The sequence below is a fragment of the Eulemur rufifrons genome, chromosome 17, assembly GCF_041146395.1.
Source record: "Eulemur rufifrons isolate Redbay chromosome 17, OSU_ERuf_1, whole genome shotgun sequence".
Taxonomy (NCBI): domain Eukaryota; kingdom Metazoa; phylum Chordata; class Mammalia; order Primates; family Lemuridae; genus Eulemur; species Eulemur rufifrons.
The window spans coordinates 107,567-126,129 of NC_090999.1; the positions used below are offsets into that span (position 1 = coordinate 107,567).

General features: G+C 40.8%; 1 long non-coding RNA gene across 3 annotated transcripts in view; it reads left to right on the forward strand.

Moving 5' to 3' along the window:
- The window catches only part of LOC138398098 (uncharacterized), an 89,212-nt gene that overhangs the window by 55,395 nt on the left and 15,254 nt on the right, over window positions 1-18,563 (forward strand). The window lies entirely within an intron of this gene.

The window sequence follows — 18,563 nt, forward strand, 5'->3', positions numbered from 1 at the left end:
AACCACCCTTTCTTATACTAAAGGTCTTTTTAACTGACTCCAGTAGTATTTGATACTTTAATTCCTGACACTTCTCTATGATATGGGGCTTTGTCCTGGAAGGGAGCTTTGCCTAATTTTGAGTTTTCAGAGGGCTGTCGTGCTCCAGCGCCTCGGGACTTTGCCACGGATCCGTGCGTTACCGTGGATCGTCTCACGTGAGGGTGTCTCATCCTGTCCATTGCAGCTGCGAGTTTGGTCCTCCAGTGCTCAGCTCCCCTAGATTCCCCGCCGTGTCCCTCCTTGTCCTCCGTAGCTGTCAGTACCGATTGCAACTGTAGCTCTTGCAGATTTGTCCTGACTGCTCAAATTTTGGAATTCACAGGACTCCCTATCGCTTAATTTTTTTGGTACTGTATATGTTGTCCCAGGGCCTTTTGCTTTGTTTTGTTTGCTACTCTTCCAGTAACTCTGTCTAGGAGGTTTGGGGGCGAGTTTAAAACTGTTACCTCCACCATCTTCCCAGATGACAAAAATCTTGCGATTTTTCTTTAAAAAAAAAAAAAAAGTTGTTTAGCACTCTGGGAGGCCGAGGCGGGTGGATCACTCGAGGTCAGGAGTTCGAGACCAGCCTGAGCAAGAGTGAGACCCCGTCTCTACTAAAAGTAGAAAGAAATGATCTGGCCAACTAAAAATATATATAGAAAAAAAATTAGCCAGGCATGGTGGCGCATGCATGTAGTCCCAGCTACTGGAGAGGCTGAGGCAGTAGGATTGCTTAAGCCTGGGAATTTGAGGTTGCTGTGAGCTAGGCTGAAGCCATGGCACTCACTCTAGCCCAGGCAACAGAGCAAGACTCTGTCTCAAAAAAAAAAAAAAAAAAAAAAAAAAGTTGTTGCTAAAGGCACTGGATATTTTCTGAAGTTCAAAAGCAGAGCTAAAAGCAATAAAAAAAAAAAAAAAATCCCTTTTAGCAGAAACAAACCCAAGGCATGTTCTTTATGTTTGTATATAATGCTGGACACCACAGAATCCACAGCAATATCACCATCAAATACAGGATCCTTAATGTAGTAAGACTGACATTGCAATTTTAAAAGGAAATTCCATGAGTAGAATTTGTGGCCTTTTAAAGCAGTTATGCCTCAGATCCTCATAATTGATTGAACTCTTAGCAACTATTAATAATCTTCTTATCTCAATAACAAAATAGGAGTATGTATCTGTGTTCATTCTAGACGTTTACTCCACCTAAGTGTGATGATATCCAACATTCAGAGTTCATAGCAGTACCTGTCCATGACACCTCCCCAGGAAAGAGTGTTCTGAGTCCTTTTTACCACTTTCTTTTAATTTTCCTTGTTTAAAAGAACTGCTAGTGTATCCAAGAAAGTAGGAAAGGTGCTGTAAGTTACAGAATCACTGCTGAGATTTATTCAATAATTCAAATCTTTAAAAAAATATACCTAAGGGAAACTTCTTTCACAAGTTTTATTATTTTGCTATGGAAAGTATTTTTACTGAAAAGATCAATCTGAGCTCAAAATACATATCTGGGATAAAGTCTGATGTTTTGATTAATGGTGAAGCTGTCCCTCTGGCTTAAAGCTCATGTTTATAAATTAATAATAACATAAATTCTATAGATGACTTCATTTGGGAACTAAATAAGCACGAATTTTGGCCTCTCAGTAAAAACGTTTTACATTTCTAGAAATGGAAGGATGTCTTCTAATGTTTAATCGTCATAACATTGAAACAGTTGAGTCATTTTATCATTAAAAAAGGAAATATGGTAGTCAGTTGAGGGTTGTATGAAGATACGCCTAGGTAATAATAGTCCTTTTCAGTTTAAATATCTATGACACTATAGTTGTCACATTAATTCATCACTTTTATGTAATTTGGATAGGTGTCATTAAAACTTTGAAATACTCAGTTACTTAACATTTCTATTAAATATTTATAAAATATTTTTATGCTTAAGATGATGTTAGCCCTTGTTTTACAGATTTCTAATCAAGATATAAAGGGTGAAGAATCATATAACAAAAAATCAGTAACAAGTGAAATTTAATCCTTCAATCATGCAGATTCCTAATGATTCATAACTCATTGTCATGTTATTTCCCTAAATACTATGTATAGTTTAATGTCCAATAAAATCAAGTTACATATATCACTTCCTTTTCTTCTTTAATCCAAACAAATTATGCACATCTAATTTGGGTAGTTATAACATGGCATTAGAAGGTTATAATTATTTTAAGTAATAGTTATAGTTTAAAGACATGCTTTTGAAACAGATATGGATGTTTTACTAGTCTCTACTGGCATTATTACCTAGGCAGTGTGATTGGGGAGGCTAACTTATTTTTTATTGACTACTTGGAAAAAGCAATCAAAATAGTCAACCTGTATGTTTCCTTTCTGTCTTGAGTAACTTTGACTTTGTGTTTCTAGAGGTGCTCACATTGTGACGAGCATGATTACACTAACAGTGGATTGGTAGACTAGTCCCATTCAAGTTAATGTTTCAGAATAAGGCATCAATTAATTACATGTATTGCTTACTTTAGGGTCAAACCCCAGTTAGAAAATGTGACCTCTGACCTCTTGTGACATGTTTGGCATTGAAATTTCTGAGTTCTCCTGGAGTTCTTCCTGTCACTACAGATATACATAAGCCCAAACTGTAAGTCCTCTTCATGTGTATGTTGACTTTGAAGTTGCAACTAGGTACATATTATTTCTTTTTTTATGTATTATAATTTAACTCGTTGAAGCCCAATTTCCAGGAACAGTTTATTTAAGTTAAAGTTGGCTATGTCTCTCTGTCTTAGAATTATTAGAGAGGAGGAGAATGGCCATTCCTAAGTTACTTCTTTGTAAATAAGTTAGTTTGAAAAACTACCAGTTATTATCCTGCTTATGTAATTCCAAGGATTCTTCTTGGAATTACTCATTGTATTCTCCTTTCGATCTGCGAGGAGTTAGCTACACTCCCCGCAAAGAGGTTTTTTTTTCCTCTTTGTTCCAATCAGGTCTCTCAGGCAGGGGTCATCGCAAAGGATGAAAAATATAGTAGGAAACAGAAATAAAAGATAAAGTAATGGCAATAATAATACACAGAGCCAAAGATATAGTTTATAAAGTAAAGGTTTATCAAAATAAATAAATAAAGGAATGTATCCGGATGGATATATTTTTACCCGCATCTAATATATCCCCGACTGAAACTCCACACAGATATTTTATAGGGTACATACAGGCTCCCCGTTGCCAAGGGCAACAGGATTTTCATACTAACAGGCAGTTTGCTTTAGGGTCAAAGTCTCCTAAAAGGCTACTACAGATCCTTAAAGTAACTCCAACTAGGGGAACAATGAGTTATAAAATCGTCTTGGGGCAAACTTGTAAGTTTTATGATAAGGCTATTACTTTAGCAAAAAACAGAGACATCTTTGCTCCGGTGATTGTGTTCTTGGGGACAGAGATGATCCCAGAAGTCAACATGAGCTGTGCTTTGTGTTAATTACTTGAACCGCATGGTACCATCTGGGCCCGGCTTGGGCATTAGCATATCTATATGATCAGCTCTCATCTCTGGGGGTCTACCTGTCAGCTCCTGCAACCTTTTGGTTCTAAGGAAAAGGCCTGCCTTGTCTTTCAAAACAGGTGAGAACCAAAGGCCCAGTTTACAGCTGTCTCTTTGAAGTGCAGCTTCTACTGATCAGCGAGATGCCCTCCTGAGAGGAGGCAGCTTTTCAAATAACACATTTATCTTTTCTTTAAGGCAAAGCCTTATTTGACTTCTGAAATCAAATCTTGTCTCCAGAAATACAAGCAGCATTTCTATAACTCAGTATTCTTAGGCTCAACATCAATCTATATTGATTTATTCTTCTTACATATCTTATTGTGAAAGTGGATTGGCAGGTATACTTTACCACTGTTACCATTACTATTTTATTTTACAAGATAGTCTTATACAAGAAGTAGCTAATTCTGAATAACCAAAGTCCATGGTGAGTTTTTTCCAGGATGCCAAAATCTTCTGACATTCATCTTGCTTTGGATTGTTGTCTAGGTGTTTTCGTGTGCTCGACATTTCTTTGCAGTTCTGTGAAGGAAACATACAGACAAGGCACATAGAAATGTAAACAGCTGTTAAAGAATGAGACAGTAGTACCTAGTAATAGGAGAGGGTCGTTACCACATGATGAGGGTTTATTAATTTACAACACTGGAGGCTTTGTTTGAGGGGAGAGACACCAGGAGAGCTCCCTGTGGGTGGCATGGAATTAGTCAGGCCTCAGTCGCTGTGTAGGGTTTGACAGGGCAGAGAGGAGAGTCCAAGTAGAGGGACTGTGGGGTTTAAGGAAAAGTGGATAAAAAGGCAGAGAGGGTCAGACCAGGAAGGCCTTGAGAATGCTAGCATTGACATTTTAATCTATAGGTAGAGGGGAATAGTGAGTGCTTTTTGAATAGGGAAATGGTAAAAAGTAGAACATACTCATTTTTTTCCCTCCCAGGCTAGACTGAATGGTCCCCTCAAATGTCTCTTGAATCTACCTGCTCTTCCCTCTTCTGGGCTGGGTTTTCACTCTTGTGATTTCCTGCCTGTTCCTCCAGCCCCTGTTTTTCCACAATGTCATCTCAGATCACTCTACCATCGCAGGCCTTTCTCTCTTGTCCTCAAAGCCCCCATTCCTGTGCAAAGGTGTCGCTGTCTCAGCCCGTGTCTTCTACATCACCTCTGCCACCTCCCACTCTGCTATGCTCCAGAAATCGGAGATACTCTTGGCAGGTCCTCAGGTCTGTGTCTCCCACATGCCACCTGCGATGACCTTCCCAGACTCCTCTTTCAAGCGTCGTCTCCTGAGAAGTCTTTCCTGACACCGTTAAGTCAACTTAATTTTACCAGTTATTTTTCTAAATTTTAGGTCTGATTGTGTTCTTAAATCCTCTTTTGATTTCCCTATTGTGCATAAAGTCCAAATAATGGAGCAGGGCATTTGTATAAAGCTCTTCACAATTAGATCATGATATTTCTTTCTTCTTTTTACAGCTAGCCTTTCCCCTCTCAGTGTTCCATCTGATGAGACAAGTGTCAATGGCCTGAGCACTCTATGGCTTTTTTTTTTTTTTTTTTAAGAGATGGCATCTCGCTAGGTTGCCCAGCCGGGACTCAAACTCTTGGATTCAAATGATCCTCCCACTTCACCCTCCTGAGTGCTGGGATTACAAGCGTGTGCCATCATGCCTGGCTTAGATTTTTAATTTTGTATTTTTCCTTCATTAATGGACAAAATCATACCCAGGCTTTCAAGATCCAACTCAAATGTGATCTCCTTTGAGATTTTGATACATTCCTCATTGTACCCAATCCTGTTCCTCTTTCTCTTTGTTCCCTTAGTAATAGATATAAAATTTGATTTTATTAGTTATTGAAGTCTCCTATGATCTTTGAAATATATTTCCATTTCTTTTATTGACTGTGAGAACCTTAAGAGTAGGGAATATGTCTTTTCTCTTTTTGTACATTAATGTGAAACAGTGATTGGGACATTAATAATAATATTCAGTTTCATTAACTGCAGAAGTGGTTTTAAGGAGGATTATAATTGGTAACATTAAATGAGCCATTATTTTCTGACAAGCACTGTGCTTTATATAAGTAACTTATTTAATTTTCACAGCAACACAGGCATGTTGTCGTTACTCCCACACTGCTGAGAAGATGCTGTAGAAAGAAGGTGAAGTAGATTGCCCAAAGCCATCCAGGTTGTTGGTGGCAGAGCTAAAATTTGAATATAGGTCTTCTGGTATTTAATGGGTTTATATTTATATCTTTGCAAACTTTGAAGTTTTCAAAACATGATCATCTCCATGGTACTTACATATTATCTCATTTCATCCTCACAACTGTGAGTTAAAGTTAGCCCCACTTTACAGGTGAAGAATGCGGCTCTCAGAGTAAATTATTTGTCCCAGGTTAAGTGTTAGAATTAAGAAGAACCTAGTGCTTCAGAATATATTCTAGAATTTTAAAATTAACTTCACTGATGGAGGATCTATAAAGATGCTGTTTAGGTTTTAAAGTTTAACACTTTTTGTTCAATGCAATTTTAAAGTAAAATATTTGTTTGCCATGAAATATTCCATTTCTAAAAGTAACGTAACCATATTATAGGATACTCGGAAAATAGAAAAACAGAAAAATAACCACCTATAATTTCTCTACCCAAATTCAAGTAAGGTACTCACTTTGATTTTCTTCTTTCTAGTCATTTTCTGTATAGGTGTGTGTTGTCTCAGCATGGCTGAGTCTTCTTCCATGTTGTTGCGTGGCCACCGCAACATGTGACGGTGGCACGGGGCTCCCCCTCGTGAGACGGCACCTTCACATACCTGGGAGGGAGGAGAAGCGAGGGGAACGAACACTTGTTACGAGGTTTGCATTGTCTCATTTACCCTCAAATCAGCCACATGACATTGGCTTTAACAATTCCATTCTATAGATGCGCAGATGGAGATGCGGGTGGGGTGAGGCTTGTCCCGCCTGCAGCAGCGCGGGGAGCAGCCGCTGTGCACACAGGACCCGCGAGACTCGGAGGCCTTGCCTCCCCCGGGCTCTCACGGTGCCGCCGCGTCTTCTATTAAGTTCTCGTAACAAAACTCCGTGCTCCAGCTGCACAAATAAATAAACAGTGGGGTGAAAGCTTAGGGGGTGACCTATACCACGTAGCAGGAATTACTGTCGTAGGACTAAGGGCAAGGGACTGGGCACTTTCCGTGCATTACCTCGTCTGGCTCTGTCCACAACCCTAAGGGGAGTGTCCTCTGCCTTTTTCTTCACCATGCCGTCACCGTCGCATGCTAGGATAACCTGGGTGTTTTCACCATGCTCCGTGTCTCCTCGCATCATACCCTTTCCCCGTGCTTTGAATTATTTCCCTGCCGCGGACACGCAGGTGAATGTCTCCAGCTTCCCTCCGGCACGGATGACTGTGCATTGTCCCCAGCTCTTCACGGCCACTCACTGGGATGTACGTCCAGAGAGAATTCCTCCTTGGTGATACCGTATGCATGTGGGTAATTAATTTGACTAAACTCTTATGAAAGATGCCTCAGTCTACAAGTTCGGTAGCGCTGTGCACATTGGGTTTTGTTTTCCTGTACATCTGCATATACTTGATGGTCACTTGCCCAAATTTTGTCATTCGGAGGGATGTTTTAATTTGCATTTCTGTATTTGGTTTAGGCAGCTCGTGGTGTTCTTACATGGTTCTGGGGTTCCTTTGCTGCGGGTGCCTGTTACTGCCTTCTGCCCATTTCCCACTGGGATTGTGTCTTTTCCTGTTGACTTGCAGAAGCTCTTGTTACACTGGACATTAGTTCCTTTACAGGTTTTATGCTCTGTAAATATCTTTTCTCTTTCTGTCATCTGTTTATTAATTTTTTTCCATAGTTTCCTTTATGAACAGAAAATTCAAATTTGGATGTGATCAAATTCAGTCTAGTTTGCCTACTGTTTTATGCTTTTGAAATTTTATTTAAGAAGTCCTTAAGGCAACAATATTCCCTACATTTTCCTTTATTAACTTTATGGTTTTACCTTTTATAGTTAGGTCTTTAAACCATTTGTAGTTATCTTTTTATGTGTTAGGTAAGGATCTACCTTACCTTATTGTTTGTTGTGACTCTATCTTCTTCTTTAGACTTTAAACTTAAAGGTCTTAAAAACTCTTGTGGGAGGTACTTTAGGGGCCCCTGTAGCAGACCGTGTGGTTGAATTGCTTGTTGGCGGTGCCATAGCGTTCTTTGCCCTCTGCCGTGAAACCTGTTCCCACCACTCTGATCTCTCTGAGGTCGGGGTCTCTATTGTATGTGGCTGGCATGTGGCACTCACCCAGCAGTATTTGTTAAATGCTGGGTGAACGTGAGCTCTTTTCCTGCAGCCAGTTTGTCCTTCTGAGAGAAAGCTTGAAAATGTTAATAGACCGAGACTAATGCTAATATTGCTCTACTATTAACTGGCTGTGTTTTCTCAAGGAAGTCGTTTTTCTTACTTCCTCTGTAAATCGGGGCCTCTGTGTCACCACCGTTTCAGTCAAGATACAGGAAGTTCCCTGTCCTCCTGTGTGCTCAGCCCACCCTGCCCTCCAGCCCCACTCCGTAACCGGTTTGCTTTCTGTCACAGTGATGAGCTTTGCCTGCTTTGGAATTTTATATAAGTGGAATCATACAGTGTATTACTTTCCATGATTGGCTTTTTTGGTCAGCATGTTTTGAGATTCATCTGCTTACAGATGTTGGTGATTCATTCTTTGTCATTGTTGAGTAGGCCATTGTGTGCATATACACCATGATTTTAAATCCATTTATCTGCTGGAGGGACATTTGGGGGTTATCATGACATAAGATAGAGAGTGCTTTTATGTACAGGTGTAGGCGTGTATTTGCATAAATACCTAAGAGTGGAATTGCTAGGCCATATGATAAATGTATGTTTAACTTTATTAGAAACAACACAACTGTTAACCAAAGTGAAGAGTTTACATTTCCACCAGCAGTATATGAGAATTCCAAGTTCTCTGAACCTGGTATTGTCGGTCTTGTAAAATTTGTGTCATTCCAGTGGGTTTGTTAGTGGCATCTCACGAAATTTAAGTTTGCATTTTCCTGAAGTTAGCATCTTTAATGTGCCTATCGATCAATGATATCTTCTTCACGAAGTGTCCGTTCAGTTCCTTTGCCCATTTCTTACTGAATTGGTTTATTTCAGTATTCTTACTGAAGTGTCACAGAGTTCTTTATATATGCTGGATGCGAGTTCACTGACAGACCTATATAGCTATGGTTCTAGAAGGAGATAATAGAGGAAATCAGGAAGAATCACTATTTATAGAGATACTGGGTAAAAGATACTCAATCCAGCAAGCCCAGTGAAGAACAAATCAAAAAAGGTATCCACATTTAGCCATATTATAGTGAGAACTGCAGAATTTACTAGAGGGAAAGAGAAAACCTTAAATACAGTCAATAGATTTTTGAAAAGACGTCATTTATAAAGGTGTGGTAGTTAGACTCACGACTGACTTCTTAACTGCAGCACCGGAATTCAAATGACTGGAACAATAGCTTCAATATGTCTTGAGAGATAATAACTCTCGGACTAGAATTACTTACCTTTCAAGGAAGAAATTGAAATAAAGGCTTTTTTAGACAAAGTCTGAGACAAAAGAAATTCTTAATGGTTTACATTAGGAAGAAAAAAAAGATCCCAAATGAAAGTTCTGAAATGTAAGAATGAATAAGGAAAAAGTTGATAAGTGCAGTTAAAATTAAAGCATGAACTATAAAATATAAAAATAACATTCAATTTGTGAAAAATAATCAGGCCAGAGCAACTGTAACACCAGCAGCAGAATATAGAAACATTACAAAGGGTCATTAGCAGCAGAACAGATAGTCACATGTTTATATAACAGGCTATTGCACTACAATAAAAATAAACTGTCGCCTCACACATCAGTATGGATTAATTGCAAAAATGTAGTATCAAAGAAAGGAATCAAATTACAAAAGAATACTTGCAGAATGATTCCATTTCTGTAAAGTTCAAAACCTGGCAGCACAGAGCAACGTGTTTTAAGGGATGCACATACACAAGACTGAACGGTATGAAGACAAAAACGGGGAAACAGTTAACACAGAATTGGGGACACTGGTGGTGGTGGCGGGAGCCGGCAGGAGGGGCCTATCCAAGGAGCTTCTGCTCTCTCTGAGCCGAGGTGGTGGTTTCTCTGGTGTTTCCTTAGTTCTTCAAACTGCACATATTTTAAAATACTTCCTTGTATGAGTAATTTCTAAATGAAAAATTTTAAACAAAGAAGGAGTAAGTGGATGGCACCGAAGCCTGTTGGGGAACGTGGATGATAAACAGGGGTCAGGAGGTGGGATAGATATGTAACGAAAAAATGGATTATCCTCCCTGGTCGGATCACTGTTGTGTTGCCAGCAGAGCTTTCCTTCTGTTCCCAGACGTGCACGTCTCTGTCACTTTCAGGCATTGACAGCCCATTCCACTATGCTTTAGGGAACCGGTTCATTCAGTAGTAATCATCATCATTTAAGTCAACTGTTTCTTTTTAGCTATTTCTCCTTTCTTCCACTGGAAGACTTTTCTATGCCAGATTATCAAACTGAAAATGATATCCTAATTACATGGAAACTACATTATTTGAATGCTGTGTGTTTCTGAACACTTAGTACTATAGAAAGAAGTGTATTTGGCTGAGTGTTGTTGTGAATAGAATTCTATCAAGTGTTATCAAGAGGAATTTCATACAGAATTGAAAAAGAAGGCCTAGTATTTACTGTTAATTATTTTTCTCTGACAAATGGACAAAGCATATAATTTTATTGTGACCATTTTTTTAGTTTTTTTTTTTATTTCAATACATTTAGGGGGTGCAAGTATTTTGGGTTACATGGATGAATTATATCATGCTGAGTTTAGGGCTTTTTGGGTACAATGTACATTATTGTGATAATTTTTTATGATTGAGTTTAAAATAAAAATAGAAGTTTTAAAAATGTATATGATTTAGAAAGATGTAATTTTCTAATTTTTAATTACATAATTTATTTTGAAAGAAAACCCATTCAATAAAATTAGTAGGCTATACATCATATACTTCGCTAATCGTTGAAAGTTTGTCTTAGAGTTCTGTTAAAATAGATTGTGTACTAAATGTTGTACAAAATACAGTTAGATTTGGTTTAGGGCTAGTAAATGTATATAATGAGAAAAACATAACAAATATTTTCAGTGGTGGAATTGAGCTTTAATGTAACATTTTGAAACATCCCATTTCATTATAAGACGTTGATTAATTCCTACTCTCAACTGCTGAGGAATGGAGAAACAAGAGATGGGAATATTTGCTGCTGGCCAAGAGTGAGACTGGCGCTGTCACCAGTGCTGTCGGTGCAACACGTGAGCCACACAGCGCAGGAAGCAGGGTCCCCCATCATCCTGGAGAAAGAATAAAATTCGGTTGGCTTTTAATCTATGTGTGTGCATGTGTGCACATTGTCCTCATGTGTATCAATAAATATACACGGTGTATTTTATTAGAACTTATTTTGTTCTAAAAATATTTTGAGGACAATTAGAAAAGAAGATACAGAGTAAGGCTATATATATTAGAAGGGGATGAGAAGGATGATGAAAAGAGAAATGAAGTTTAGGATCTAAAATAGAGCCAGGAGGAAACCTAATACAAGAAAGTCTTCCGTGAATTCCTACAGCTTGTTAAGGATGTGTCACAAATTTGGCTTTTGGTATAAAAGGGCAGGCTCAACATTTTAGTGATGGCCATAAAGCAAATCGGTTCCCCAGAAGAACCGTAGCTATTGTTCACAGTACTGAAACCAGAAGGAAATTTATCCTGAGGGTTTTCAGAAAGGTAACCATTTTCTAATTGATGGCAGAGCGTAGCCCTGTGTCTTGAGTAGTCAAGGTTGGGCTTTCGGGTATGATTTTGACTAAACTGTTACTGTTGTGTGATGAAGAGTGTCCCAGGACAGTCCTCTGCTGCTGCCTGTGCTCTTTTTCCCAACAACCAAGGAAATGGACTGCACAACTTACAGTATATTTTAGGCCTGGTGCAGTGGCTCGTGCCTATAATCCTAACACTTTGGGAGGCCAAGGAGGGAGGATTGGTTGAGGCCAGGAGTTTGAGACCAGTCTGAGCAAGAGCGAGACCCCATCTCTACTAAAATGGGGGGGAGAGCCAGGCGTGGTGGCATGTGCCTGTAGTCCCAGCTACTGTGGAGCCTGAGGCAGAAGGATCACTTGAGCCTAGGAGTTTGAAGTTGCAGTGAGCTGTGGTAGTAACACTGTACTGTATCCCAGGTAACAGGGCGAGACCTTGTCTCCAAAAAAAGAAAAAAAAGACACCTCCCCCCCAAATTTACAATATATTTAATCTTCAGATATGAAACAAGTACATTATTCTTGAACCTATGGTGAGTTTTGCATCATTACACAGATATGTCATTTTCATCAGTTGTGTCATTGTTATAGACTGGTAAGTTTTTAAGAAGTTGGTAAAACTTGGAGATAGGTCCAATTTAATTGTGTTAAAAGATTAGAGCAAGCTATAAAATGTACAATTCATCATTATTGAAATCACAACTTTGAATTAAAAAAAAACTCTCTTTTTATAAAATGGAACCAATATTAATAATGTAAGTAGTGTATGTGCCACAGTAAAAATGGTTTATTTCCCCCAAATGAAAACTTTGCCTGTTATGGAAGGGATAGTTAAGTCTCTAGTAGCTTTAAAATAAATAAATGTTTTACTTTTCTAATTTCAATTACTGTCACTGCATAAATAAGAGGAAAAATCTAAGGTAATTATTTACAGTGTGACCTTTGGGACAGATGAATAGAGAAACTTTTTAAAGAGAAAGTATTTGTAATGCCTTCGCTATTCATGAAAGATATAATGGAAAGAAAAGGGGTTTTATTGGTTAGTTAATCCCCATAAAATCTATATAATCTTTCACATATATTTTTATTTCTCTTGGGTATACACCTAAGCGTGGGAATGCTGGGTCCTATGGGAGGTAAACGCTTAGCTTTTTAAGACACTGCCCAACTGTTTTCCAAAGCGGTGGTTCCATTTAACATTGCTACCAGCGGTGTGTGAGAGCTCCACTTTCCCCCATCCTTGCTAACGTGTGGAGTCGAGACTGGCTATATAATTTGCTGGGTCTGGGGCAAAATGGAAACGCCGGGCTCCCTGTTCTAAGATCATTAAGGATTTCAAGATGAAAACAGGAGGGCATGAAACAAGGCGCAGGGCCCTCCGTGCAGGGGCTCTGTGTCGCCACACAGGTCACAGGCCCGCGAAGCCAGCCCTGCGTGGCCCGCCAGTCTCTTTCTTTCAGCCACTCGGGTAGATGCGCAGCAATTCTCACTGTGGTGTAAGTCGCGTTTCCCCCACGACTAATGACATTGAGCATACTGACCTGTCTTCTGAGCATCTTCTTTGTGAAGTATCTGGCCAAATTTTTTGCTCCTTTTGTTATTGGGTTATTTATTTTTTATTACTGAGTTTGAGACCTATTTACATATTCTGGATACAAGTCCTTTATCAGGTCCAGGCTTTGCAAATATTTCCTGCCATCTATGGTTGGTATTTTCACGCTAACAGTGTCTTTGGAAGAATATAAGTTTAAAATCTTGATAAAATTCTGCATGTTTTTTCAGAAAATCATGCTTCAGGTGTTATATTTAAGACATCTTCGCCTAGCCCAAGATCACAAACATTTTCTATTTTCTTCTGGAAGTTTATAGTTTTACATTTATGTTTATGGCCCATTTTAAGTTAATTTTCATATATGTATGAGGTGTGGAATGAGTTAAAATTTTTTTTGACAGATAAATAGCCACACTTTCCAGCACAATTTATTGAAAAGACAATCCTTTTTCCACTACATGGCCTTTGCTCATCTGTAACACATTTGTTTTCCATGCATGAGTGAGTCTATTTCTTTTCCTTTTATTTTTATGTATTTTTTTTTTTGAGACAGAGTCTTGTTCCATCACCTGGGCTAGAGTGACACGGTGTCTGCCTAGCTCACTGCAGCCTCTAGCTCCTGGGCTTGAGTGATCCTCCTGCCTCCGCCTCCTGAGTAGCTGGAACTGCAAGTGCCACCACCACACCTGGCTAATTTTTGTTTTTTTTTCCTATTTTTAATAGAGACAGGGTCTCGCTCTTGCTCAGGCTGGTCTTGAACTCCTGACCTCTAGTGATCCTCCCTCCTCAGCCTCTCAGAGTGCTGGGATCACAGGAGTGAGCCACCGCACCCGGCCATAAATCTATTTCTGAACTCTCTATTTCATTCTATTGATCTATTTGTCTGTCTTTTACCACTGTCTTGATTACCATAGCTTTATAAAAAACCTTGAAATTGAGTGGTATTAGTCCTCCATCTTTGTTCTTTTTTTTTCCGGAGGACTTATTCTACATCATTTGCATGTCCACATGAATATTAGAATCAGCTTGACAATTTCTACAACAGAGAACACTTAGATTTTGACTGGGCTTGTGCTGAATCTGCAGATCAATTTGGTCAGAATTGATGTCTGAGTGTTTCTCTGAGCTGCGAAGATGTATCTTTCCCTTTGCTGAGGTCTCCTTTATTTTTACTCTGCAATGTTTACAGTTTTTATAGTACAGGTCTTCTGTAGTTTTGTCAGATTTACCTATAAATATTTCTTTTTAAATGCTATTGTAAATGGTATCATTTGTAATTTCAATTTCCAATCATTCATTGCTAGTATATTCAAATAGAATTTATTTTTGTATGTTTGTCTTATATCCCAGCAGTCCCCAACCTTTTTGGCACCAGGGATCGGTTTCACAGAAGAAAATTTTTCCATAGACCAGGGGAGGGGGCAAAGGTTTTGGGATAATTCAAGTGCATCAGGCCGGGCGCGGTGGCTCACGCCTGTAATCCCAGCACTCTGGGAGGCTGAGGCGGGTGGCTCGCTCGAGGACAGGAGTTCGAGACCAGTCTGAACAAGAGCGAGACTCCGTCTCCACTAAAAAAAACAGAAAGAAATTATCTGGCCAACTAAAAATATATATAGAAAAATATTAGCCGGGCATGGTGGTGCATGCCTGTAGTCCCAGCTACTCGGGAGGCTGAGGCAGTAGGATCACTTAAGCCCAGCAGTTTGAGGTTGCTGTGAGCTAGGCTGACGCCACGGCACTCACTCTAGCCAGGGCAACAAAGCAACACACTGTCTCAAAAAAAAAAAAAAAAAAGCGCATCACATTCATTGTTCAGTCAAACCTCTCTGCTAACGGTAATCTGCATTTGCAGCCGCTCCCCAGCGCTAGCATCACGGCCTCCGCTCCACCTCAGACCATCCGGCATTAGATTTTCATAAGGAGCCACAACCTAGGTCCCTCCACGCGCAGTTTACAGTCGGGTTCGAGATTCTATGAGAATCTAATGCCACCACTGGTATGACAAGATGTGGAGCCCAGGTGGCGATGTGAGCGACGGCTTCCTCCAGAGCAAATGTTCCGAGAGACAGACAGTAGAAGCTGCTGGTTTCATGAGTCCTGGGCCTGGAAGCTGGCACCGTGTCATTTCCACCATGTTCCATTCACCAAACCCTGCTCTATGTTTTCCCTTCATCTCATCAGCCCTTTGCTCTGTTTTCTTTTATGACTTCTTTTGCATTGAGTATTTTTTCATTCTCATTGCCTTTGTGGCCCATTAGCTAAAACTTTTTGTTTTACTGTTTTAGTTATTTAGCTTTAGGGCATGGTTTCTCAAGCTGACATTTTCGGTTGGATAGTTCTTTGTGTGGGAAGCTGTCCTGTGCAGCGTAGGATACGTCACAATACCGTTGGTTTCTACCTTCTAGTGATACGACACCACTTTCTGTGCAGCATAAGAGCCTTACAGCATGCTCCGTCCTTCCGTCGCTTCCCCTTGGGTCTCTGTGCTATTGTCATACGTGTTACTTACACATATGTTATACGCCCCAATTTCATTATTGTTATTTTTGTTTAAACAGTCAATTATCTTTTAAAGACGTTTTAAAAAGAAAAAAAGTCACATACTACCCATTTGGTTACCATGGCCAGATCTCTAAACATAATCTCATCTGGTATCATTTTTCTCCTGCCTAAAGTACGTCTAACATTTCTTGCAGTTTAAGAGTCTGTTGCTGATTGATTCTTTCAGCTTTTGTGTATCTTAAAAAGTATTTTACTTTAAACCTATTTTTCTTGTGATACACACAATTTGCCACTGTAACCACTTGTAAGTGTAGTTCAGTGGCGTTAAGTACATTCACAATGTTGTGCAACCATCACCATTATATATTTCCAATTTTCTCATTATATCAACCGGAAGCTCTGTAACCATTAGGTAATAACGCCCATTTCCCCCGCCCTCAGCCCCGGGTAACCTCTAACGTACTCTGTCTCTGTGAATCTGCCTTATTCTAGATATTTCACAGAAGGGGAATCATATGGTATTTGTCCTTTTGTGCCTGGCTTATTTTGTTTATCATAATGTTTCCAAGATTCACCCATCTGTAGCAGGTGTCATAACTCCATTCCTTTTCATGGCTGAGTAATAGTCCTGTGTGTGTACTTGCCACATTTTCTTTATCCATTTATCTGTTGATGGACATTTGGGTCGTTTCTGCCTTTTGGTTAGCGTGAATACAGTTGCTATGAACATTAGTGTGCAAGTGTTGGTTTGAGTCTCTGTTCTGAATTCTTTTGGTTACACACCTGTAAGTGGACTTGCTGGGTCATACGGTAATTCTATGCTTAACCTTTTGAGGAACCACCAAAGGGTTTCAACAATAGCTGCACCAGTTTTCACTCTCATCAGCCATGTATGAGGGTTCCAGTTTCTCAGAGGCGAGGGGGATGGAGGATGGGATGCCTGGGCTGGGAGTCGGTACCCAGTGTTCCCTCCTGGTCTTAGATCAGGCTCCTCAGCTTCTTGGCCATCGGAGCAGGACTGCTCCCCGTACCCACTGTGGCAGTCCCCTGGAGTCCCCCAGGCTTCACCAAGCAGCGCCCAGGTGACAGGTCCCCAACAACCCCCTTGGACACACTCAGACACTGCGGGGCTCTGAACAATTAGAAGCCTGCCCTCTGCTGGCTGCTCAGTGACATAGACACACCCCCAGGACCCGGCAACGGAAACAGGAACGCGCAGGCGCGTCTCTCGCGCTGGGGCGGGGCCTCGCAGGGCGGAGCTTCCGCTGCAGGGCGGGCCGTGGCTGCGGCACTTCCGGCTTCTGAATTAAAGAGGCCTAGGCTGGGGCCGAGCCCGGAGCCCGTGTGCTGGCTCTGCCTGGGGGCGGGCTCCGGTCCGGCCACCTCGGCACCCGGGGCAGAGGCTGCGCCCGAGGATCGGGCGGCTCAGCCACGGTGAGGGAGCGAGGCCGGCCCAAGCCGCTGCCCCCGCGTCCCCGCGTCCCCGCGTCCCCGCCACTCCCTCGCTCCGGCGTCCCCCTCAGGATCCTGCCTTCGCCCACAGCCACTTATTGCCACCCGCTCAGTTTCCAGTTCCCCCTTCCCCGTGCAGCCCATTCACCTGCTGGGGTGAAGCCCTTTAGGTAGCACCCCCTTAATCTCCCTTCCTCCCAGTGACAGCCTTTTCCGCGTTCTCTTTGCCACCGTCTCTGTGTCCTTTAACCCTGACCCTTCCTTCTTTTTCTCTTCCATTTTACCTTTTTCTGTCTTGTGTGATCCTCACTCCTTTCTCCCTGTTTTTTTGCTCTTTCTTCTCACCCCCCTCACCATTTTATCTCCACTGACCCCTCCTCTCCATGTCCCTTCTCCCGTCTGTCCCCTCAGCCAAATTTCCTCCCCCTTATTGGACGTCGTCCTCGCCCGCTGGCACAGCTGTCCCCATCTCCTTCTCCAGGCTTCAGAGTCTAAGCAGGAACAATTTGAGGACCGTCTCTTCCCAGGAACTGTAGGGCGGGCAGATGGGGGTTTGTAGTTTTCTTCTTCCTTTTGTGTTTGGAGAAAGGGGAGCTTGGAGGTGTTGAAGAGAGCCTGGAAGCCTTGTTAGGTACTGTCACGGCAAAAACTGAGAGATGGTGTGTTACAGCGTGATAAACTGAGGGCCAACATGCATGGTGACACCTTATGAAATATTTGCCTTTTTGACAAAAGCAGCTAAAAAATATTTTGATTTTTTTAATTTTGAGCATCTTTTAGTAGGGAGGAACAGCTTCAGAAATTTAAAAATATTTATTTACAGGCTTGACTATTATAACTTAGATAAAATGATTTGTTTTTTTTGGAGGCAGAGACCAACGGCATTTGAGGACTGACAATCACCTTGCTTGGCACTCGGATTGTGACAGCTTCTTTAATACCTTCGAAAGGGTTCATTTGTTTTGCCCTCTCTTTTTCAGTTGGGAAAAACTTCTATTTGCAAATTTTCCCCTTCCTGTTTCAAAATAGCTTGAGATTTCTGTTGGTTTTTTTCATTGAGTTGAATTACACCTGGTTTGCAGTACATTTGTTAAAAAACATTGCTCCAAAATATGCAACAGGCTAAATTTTGGTCTCTGAGAGGGACAGAAATTCTAGTCAAAACAAAATCCCAATAATCATATTCTCCTAGGATGTTAGTCATTTTCTATTTATGGAGATGGCTTCTTTACTTAAGCCTCATGCACCAACTGCTAGCTTCATCCTTTTCTTCTTCAGCTTCCCCACCTCTCTCAGTCTTCATGGAATTCAAGAGAGGAGCCTGCTCTAAATTAGGTTTTGGCTGAAGGGAATGTTGTAGCTGGGGTGATCTATCCAGAGCACACAAACTTTCTCTGTATCAGCAATAAAGCTGTTTTGCTTTTTTGTCATTTATGTGTTCACTAGAGTGGCACTTTGGATTTCCTTGAAGAACTTGTCCTTTGCAGCCACAGCTGGGCTAACTGGTGTGGGGGGCCTAGCTTTCCCTGAGCTTTTGAAATGTCTTCCTCATTTTTTGTAGAGATGGTC